Raw genomic sequence first — 7,877 nt, 5'->3', positions numbered from 1 at the left:
TTTGTTGGCTTGTGTAGTTATATTGTTTCAAATGTGTACACCATTTAAATCCAGAGAAATGTACAAGATTAACAAGTGTAACATCCCCCTCATTGCGTTGGTTGTCAATGGTGTCATGTCTATGTTATCCTCGGTTTTCACTTTTAAAACCATGTAAAACAGTCTAATGAAAAAAATGTGGAAGGAGCAGCCGAGCGTCTAGCATGCAACTGTGGTGTTGTTCTGTACAGTCGTCATGTGATCAAACATAATGGTTATAAATCTTTATTTCATTATATCAACGACATGATTTGTGATTCCTATCAGAATTAATTGAAGATGAAGACAACTTCCATCATTCCATGCCTTTAGCTGCATTAAGCTAAACATTTGTTATTAGTTGTGTCCCAAATGACATACTATAGAGAATGTGAAGCTACGTTACGCCGTATAGAATGTTGCGCCATCTTGGGTTGATGGCTGCTAGTGCGTTCAATGCAGCGTTTCGTTTTTCTTGTTTGATAAGGAAATATAACTATGGTAGGTCGGTCTTGCTGTGTTAAAAACTGCAATAGCATTACGCAAAGTCGTTCAGGAAAAGCCCCTGGTTCTTTCACTTTCAATTTCTCCATATATCAAACAAAACAAGTAACGATATATCAAAACAATAATAGCAACCATCTAGTGTATGAATTTAAGAAGGGCAGTATCGTCCTAAATGGAATAAAATAGTTTTATACAAACCGGAAGTATGTTCTTTCCCAGATGAGAGCATATGACGTGAATCGCAAACAATTTATACATTGTTTATTTGTACATTTAATGATTACATTTAATATTTAATTTCCATCTGTTTCCATAAGATTTAAGATCAAAGGAGAAATTTGCTCGAGCAGCGATGGATAGCCCCGCCTCCCTTCCTCCACGTAAGAGAAACCGTGAAGTGCGTGAAGTGCGTGAAGTGTCCAGAGTTCCACACTTCATATTTTCAGTTGAATGAGTGCATCATCTGGGTACTTAAAGTGCACTTCTTTTTTTTGAGAATTTTCATTCTGAACGCACTACTCACAATATTTATACTACAAAATGACGTAGAATAGTGCATAAGTGCTGGATTTGGGATGCACCAATTGTTTCACTGTAATAAAAATTGATATTACATTTATATATTACTTAAAAGTTAAAACCAATATACATCCATACAATTAACTCCCCAATCTCATTTTCCAAAAAAGTTGCCAGCCAGTGCCAGTATTTTGTCACAAATGCTGGAAAATCATTTTGGGAAATTGTAGGGAAATGTATGGCGAAGAGCGAAAATATGACATTGAAATATACAATGAGAGAAGTTGCAACAGGTCCTGTGCCCACAACAAATAAGGCAAACCCCACCGCTGCTCTGAATAAAAAATATAAATATATTTCTAACCCAGCAAACTGACCTCCATGAGAAGCCATGCTCGATTAAACCACACATAAACTCTCTGTCAGGGAAAAATGAATGCCAACAGGTCACTAGAAATACATTACCAAACTGTTTGCATTTTAATTATGATATTCCAAGCAACCCCTTAAATACAATACACTGAAACTGCGAAGTCTCTATTGTTAAGACCTTGATATTTATTTATATGACTTCATAAAAGGAGAGAGAAAAATGAGAGAATGATAAAAATGATGGGAGCAGTGGGCTGCTGTTTGGGCTAGTTTTGGATATTTTTGACACGCAGACCTAAAAACCCTGTTTGTGAAAATAAGTATAATATTTTATATGTGTGTTTATTGTTTGGCATAACTTTTAAAAGTATGCATTTCGTATCACTTGGAAAAACTAGTTTAACCAATTTCAACTTGTTATTTATAGCACGCTATTTTATAAGCCAGTTTAATATAATTTAAGTTCAAGTGACTTGTAAAGACAATTTGATTTAAACTTAAAAATTGAAGGACTAAAGTGTTCAAGTTGAATTTGTACAGTGTATTAAAGGCCACACTGGGAAGTCATCAATGATACTCTAACCTTAAAATCCACAAGTATGGTCATGCAGAAAAGAAAGCCTGTTTGTGAAACAGCCACGATTTCCTGCAAAAAAATCTATCTTTAAACAGTAATGCTTATTTAAAGCACCAGGGTTTGAGTCTGTTCCAGCGTCTTTAGGAACAAAGCTTTCCCAAATGTCAAGAGGGGTGTTACTGCAAAACGATAATAAGAGGCTGTCCAGTCCTCCACACTGTTTTGTTCTTACTCGCTCCCTTTTTATTGTCCTTTATTGCACCACTGGTTACCCCCAGAGTCTCACATTCAAAAGTCTTTGACTCATCACCAACAAAGTTGCCCAAATGTGGGGGGAAATCAAAGTGGTCTAGATGTGTTTGTTAGGGCTTGTGGATGCTGGGGAAGGGCTGACCACCGCATGCAATTCTGGGGTTTGTTCCTGTTGCTTTGTTTTGTGAGATGAGGTTTTTCAGAAACGATGGGACGCACCGGCTCCAGTAAATCACAACTGAGCTAAATTTAATTCTGAGCTTGTCTGGGGATGTATGTGTGCCGCTTTGGCATGTTTTCAGTAAGGAGTAAGACTAAAACCAGGAGGAAAAAAGTGGAGTTGTCATGCACTACTGTTTGTGCATCATGTTTCCAACTGACTGAACGCATGTGTGTACCAATGAGGTCTGAGAATTAAAAGGAGAAATATACACACGGTCATTAGTATTAACCAAAAACATCTAGTACTTGTAACTACAACAGCATTTGTTTTGAGCCAGTTTTGAGGAGAGACGCTCTCTTTCTGAAAGCTTTTTATAAGACAAAAAAGATTGAATATGAATGCAAGATGATTTTCCTGAATGTTAATTTACTTGAATCAAGGAGCTACGTTTTGAACAATTATACATTTGTCATTCATTCATTCATTATAGTGAGTTTTCCACTGTGGCACCCAGAGGAAGAGGAAGTGGCCACCCTTCCCTCTCTGCACTTCCACTTGTTCCCTTCATCCCACTCTTATACTCTGGCTGACTGCCTGATGTGGGCCATATATACAACTCTATGTCTCCACATGAAATCAGATTTATAGTCATTCCAAATTTTCATTTAATTAGCATTTCTAGATGTATTGTACACTTAAAAAATGTGCTTCAAAAGAACGGCATCGATTCTAGGGCATCGAAGAACCTTTTGGTTCCACAAAGAACCTTTAACATCTGAAGAACCTTTCTGTTTCACAAAAGGTCCTTTGTGGTGAAAAAAGGTTCTTCAGATTATAACAAAGTAAGAAAGAGATGGTTCTTCAAAGCACCTTTGACTGATGGGTTCCTTGTGGAACCAAAAACGGCTCTTTTGTGGCATCTCTGTGAAAAACAATTAAAGCACCTTTATTTTAAAAGTGTAAGCCATTCATAAAAATGTGAAAGAAGAATTAGAAAATGAAACATTTGACAAAAATGCCAAAACAAATCCTTTAAGGAAATGTATAGATTACACCACAAAATATTGAGATACGTATATGTGGGATATTGTTAAAGGCTAGATATATTGATTTGTTAACAAATTCAAACCTGGCATGAGAAAACACATCATTACATGTCTACATTTTCAGAAAATGAAAATACATCACATCACCTTACTGTTTATATATCAGAAGTAATTCGTACCTTTCTTTAATTTGCATGTTCTTTACACAAAATAAAGGTGCTTCACAATGCCATAGAAGAACCTTTACATCCGAAGAACCTTTCCGTTTCATAAAAGGTTCTTTGCGGTGAAAACGGTTCTTTGGATTATTAAAAATGAAGAAAGAGTTATTTCTATAAAGAACCTTTGACTGAATGGTTCGTTGTGGAACCAAAAACGGTGCTTCTATGGCATCGCTGTGAAGAACCTTTTAAGCACCTTTATTTTTAAGAGTGTACACCTGCTTATATTTCTTCCACAACTTTCATTTCCCAGCCCAGATGCTACCGTTCCAACTCTACCGTTGAGTCCTGATTACACGTAAACGACTAAAAACATTTCCCAGTAGACTTTCACAGATTTACTAATACACTCTTTGTGTGAGGAATTGTGTTTTGCTTCTACAGTCGTCTGCTGCTGCTCAATCTGTTAGATACAGTTGATCCGCTAAGAAACAGAGAGGTTGCGGCCAAAGTCACTAAGGTTGTGTTTCAGCGGTCCCTAACTTCTTTCTCAGCTCTTTTGTGCTGCTTTGCTTCTGCTCCTCCACGGCGGGTGCTGGCGGTAGAGACATCAGACACTGCAGACAGTAGCATTACAAAGAGCCCCTCATTGACCAGAGATTTCTTTTCAATAACAGGCCGTTGATCTATCCACCTGGGAGTGGTGGCGGTGCAAAGTGATGTCATAAAATGCAGCAACACCACAGATGCTGAACGGGTCCAGGGACATCTTCAATGAGACTCTGTTGGCGGGACCTTGTACAGTCACAGTACAGTGTTCTGCTTATTGCAGGGAAACCTTTCCATATTAATCAATGAATGGACATGAAACATCACCAGATAAACACATTTGAGGAGAATGTTTGTTCGGGAGCTCACTATTACTTGGAGTCCCTCAAGAGGGGTCAGCAAAATGAGAGCAGCATGCACAGGTCAACAACAACAAACCTACTAGTGACCCCGTAGGACATTGTGAAACACGTTCCTGTGCACACACATGAAGGGTGGAAAAGGAAACTCTTGCGGGAAATGTTTCCAGGGCCCGCTGGCTGAATGGCCCGATCGCCGTGGCAACGGGATCACTTCATCAGTGGAAGCGAACAGATGGTGGGTGTGCAACAGGCAACATATGTTCCAATGAGCCGAGGCCATTACTACAGATGGAGGGTGGGAAGGAGGCAGGCTCTGAAACATAACCTGACATTTCCTCCTCATTTGGCACTGCATTGTTACGTATCACAAAGAGAGATTAGCCCCAAGCGCTGAATAGCAGCGCAAAATCTCTTTAAAGGCAAATTACTCACATTTCTCCACACACTTTACTTAACCAGGCTTTAGGTGCACGGGCCGTATTTCATGCGGTGGGCTGGGACAGAGGAGGACCGCGCTGTTCACTCTGACTGATATACAGCTGTCTTGTTGAGCTTGGAGAGATTTTATGCCATTTCTGAGGAGGCGGGGCGAGCTTCTTTACAAGTTGCGGATTGAAATGCCTCCACGTATAGCAACAGGTCACTGCAGATTCAACTGCAGGACTCAAACTGATACGCTTAAAGGGATAGTTCACCTAAAAATTAAAATTCTGTTAATAATAAATAAATTTCTTGATATTTGGACGAATGCTTGTAACCAGTTCATGGAACCCATTGAGTACCATAGTAGGAAAAATGACAACGGTAGTCAAAAGTGCCCCAGAACGCTTTGCTGTCCTACATTCTTCAAAATATCTTCTTTTGTGTTCAACGGAACAAAAGTAATCGGGGTCCAAGAACTGTTTGGTTACAAGCATTCTTCCGAAGATCTTTCTCCGTGTCCTTCACAACAAAGAAATGTATACAGATTCGAAACAACTCGAAGGTGAGTAAATGATGACAGAATTTTTATTTTTGGGTGAAGTATCCCTTTAAAGTCAGTAATCTAAAGTCAGAGTTATTTTCTTCATGCATTTTCCAGTATAATCTCATAGCTACAAGGTGGTTAATTCTTCTGCTTCTGCTTTCACACCACTTTAGGGGTGGGGTTTAGTTATCGATTTTTTTCTATTTATCGTAAGCATTTTGGAAATTTTGTAAAAATCTTCAGACTTGATTTCCAGTTCATTGTGACATTGTAAAAGCAGCATAAAGTTATTCCACACAACTTGTGCTTTAAGGTCTTCTAAAGCCGTACAAAAAACACTTAATAAAAATCTGTTCTTCACTATAATCTCATGCATCAATTCACTTCACAATCCGGATCAGCTGATGTGATGATTTTCTGTGATTGTGAATAAAAACCTACATTTTGGTGTTACTCAAACCTCACTTAAGCATTATGGATATACTGTAGTATAGCCTATATATGAAATATTTGCTTGTGTGGAATTCAGCCATTAAATAGACATCACAATAAAGTTAAAATCACACTGACTTCTAGAAGGATATGACATCATTTAGGGTAGGTCTGTGTTGAAATTAATGTGATTTTTTACTATATAACATGTCTTAAAGGGGTCCTGTTTTGCATATCTTCAAAGTCTTTATTATGTTTATCATGTGCTAAACAATATGTGTTCTTGTTTAGATTTTCAAACATCTCTTTATATTTTACATATTTCCCCTGTGTTTTACAGTCATCTTGATTCTCAGAAAACAGGCTGTTGAGTTCCTGGGGCCACATTTATCAACAGTGCGTAGAAAAAGTTCAATATTTTGTCCTACGAATGAAATTTTGATTAAGTACAAAACAACATGTATTTATCAAACGTGCGCACGCGGTTCTTAGGCACACCAGTAAGTAATCCTTGTTGATGAATCCCACATGTTCTTAAGCACCATGCTCGTTCACGTTCATGGTCATTTGCATTCGGAAACGCCCCAAATGAACCATAACGACACCTCCCTTTATAAATCACGTGAATGCATTCTGTGCTCTCACTAAACAGATCACAGCAGTCTTTGAGATGTATTATTTGCGCAATACGGTTTGCTCAATTTGGTTGTTATTGTTCATTTCATAATTATTTATAGGATATAAATATATATAAATATGAATATTTAATTTCCATCAATTAAAATGTTAATGTTAATTTTGGTGCAATGCTATTATGATTTGCTATAGTGATGTAGAAAAGCAATAAGACGTTACAAAATTTTATTTATATAATTTTTGTAATAATGATACATATGCAAACCTCTTTTTGTTCTTTTTCAGTTTGTTTGAATTATTTGTTTTGTGTTCATTATTCTTTCTGTTAAGTGTGTCTTTACATTGTGCTTTCAAAAAGGTTTTGCCAAATCAGCCAGCGAAGCAAGATCAGCCATGACACTAAATTTCAAATGATTTCCATTTGGATACAAAGTGTTGTGAAAATGGGAAAGCGTGTCAGATCTGCGTAGAGCGGCAGCTCTTAAAGGGGCCGCATTCTTAAATCTGAATTCAATGTGTTTTGTAGCTTCAATTCTGTGTTTAATTTAGAATTTAGCATTAAAGACTGTAAAGTGTTTGAGAACTTAATTCAATTTCTGTATATTTCCTACCTGTTAGACATAAGAGCTCTCAGTAACACTGTACTTCAAAGTTAAATGGCTATAATTCATGTTAAAATACAGAAAAAAAATAATCAATTTAATGGAGACATCAGTTGCAGTGTTAATATCAGAATGTTGGCTTACATTCATAAAATGATGTCGTTAAAGAAATCCGTCGTTTATACATTAATTTGGAGACGAAATGTGAAATTATTAGAAGTAAATTAAACTTATGTGCGATTATTCGTGATTAATCACGGGAAAACATGTGTGATTAATCAGATTCATTTTTTTAATCGATGGACAGCACTAATTTACACACAATTCTACGAATAAGTACAAGTTGATAGATCCCACACTTTGCGTGAAACTGTTCATACGCAATCACTACACCCACATCTGTGCGTACGCACTGTTGATAAATGAGGCCCTTGGTTCTTCTGAAACACTCTGATCGTGTGTGTTGAGATGTCCCGCCCATTGTGTTCCTGTGTTCCAGGCGGCAGGGTTTATGGACAATTTGGCCGTCATGATGTAACTACTGCAGGAAGTAGCTGGTCGTAGTCCCAAGGAGACGTTCATTGTAGTCTTTAAAAAGTGATTTCTGTTAAAGAAAATATCTTCCTTTTCAGTGAACTTCGAGCATTGTGACTTGGCAGATGTTGTTTACGGTCAAACATATATCCTACTCACAACTGCATTAAAAAAAAGTGC

This window comes from Triplophysa rosa, linkage group LG9, assembly GCF_024868665.1.
Source record: "Triplophysa rosa linkage group LG9, Trosa_1v2, whole genome shotgun sequence".
Classification (NCBI taxonomy): domain Eukaryota; kingdom Metazoa; phylum Chordata; class Actinopteri; order Cypriniformes; family Nemacheilidae; genus Triplophysa; species Triplophysa rosa.
Note: the sequence above shows the minus strand (reverse complement) of the source record.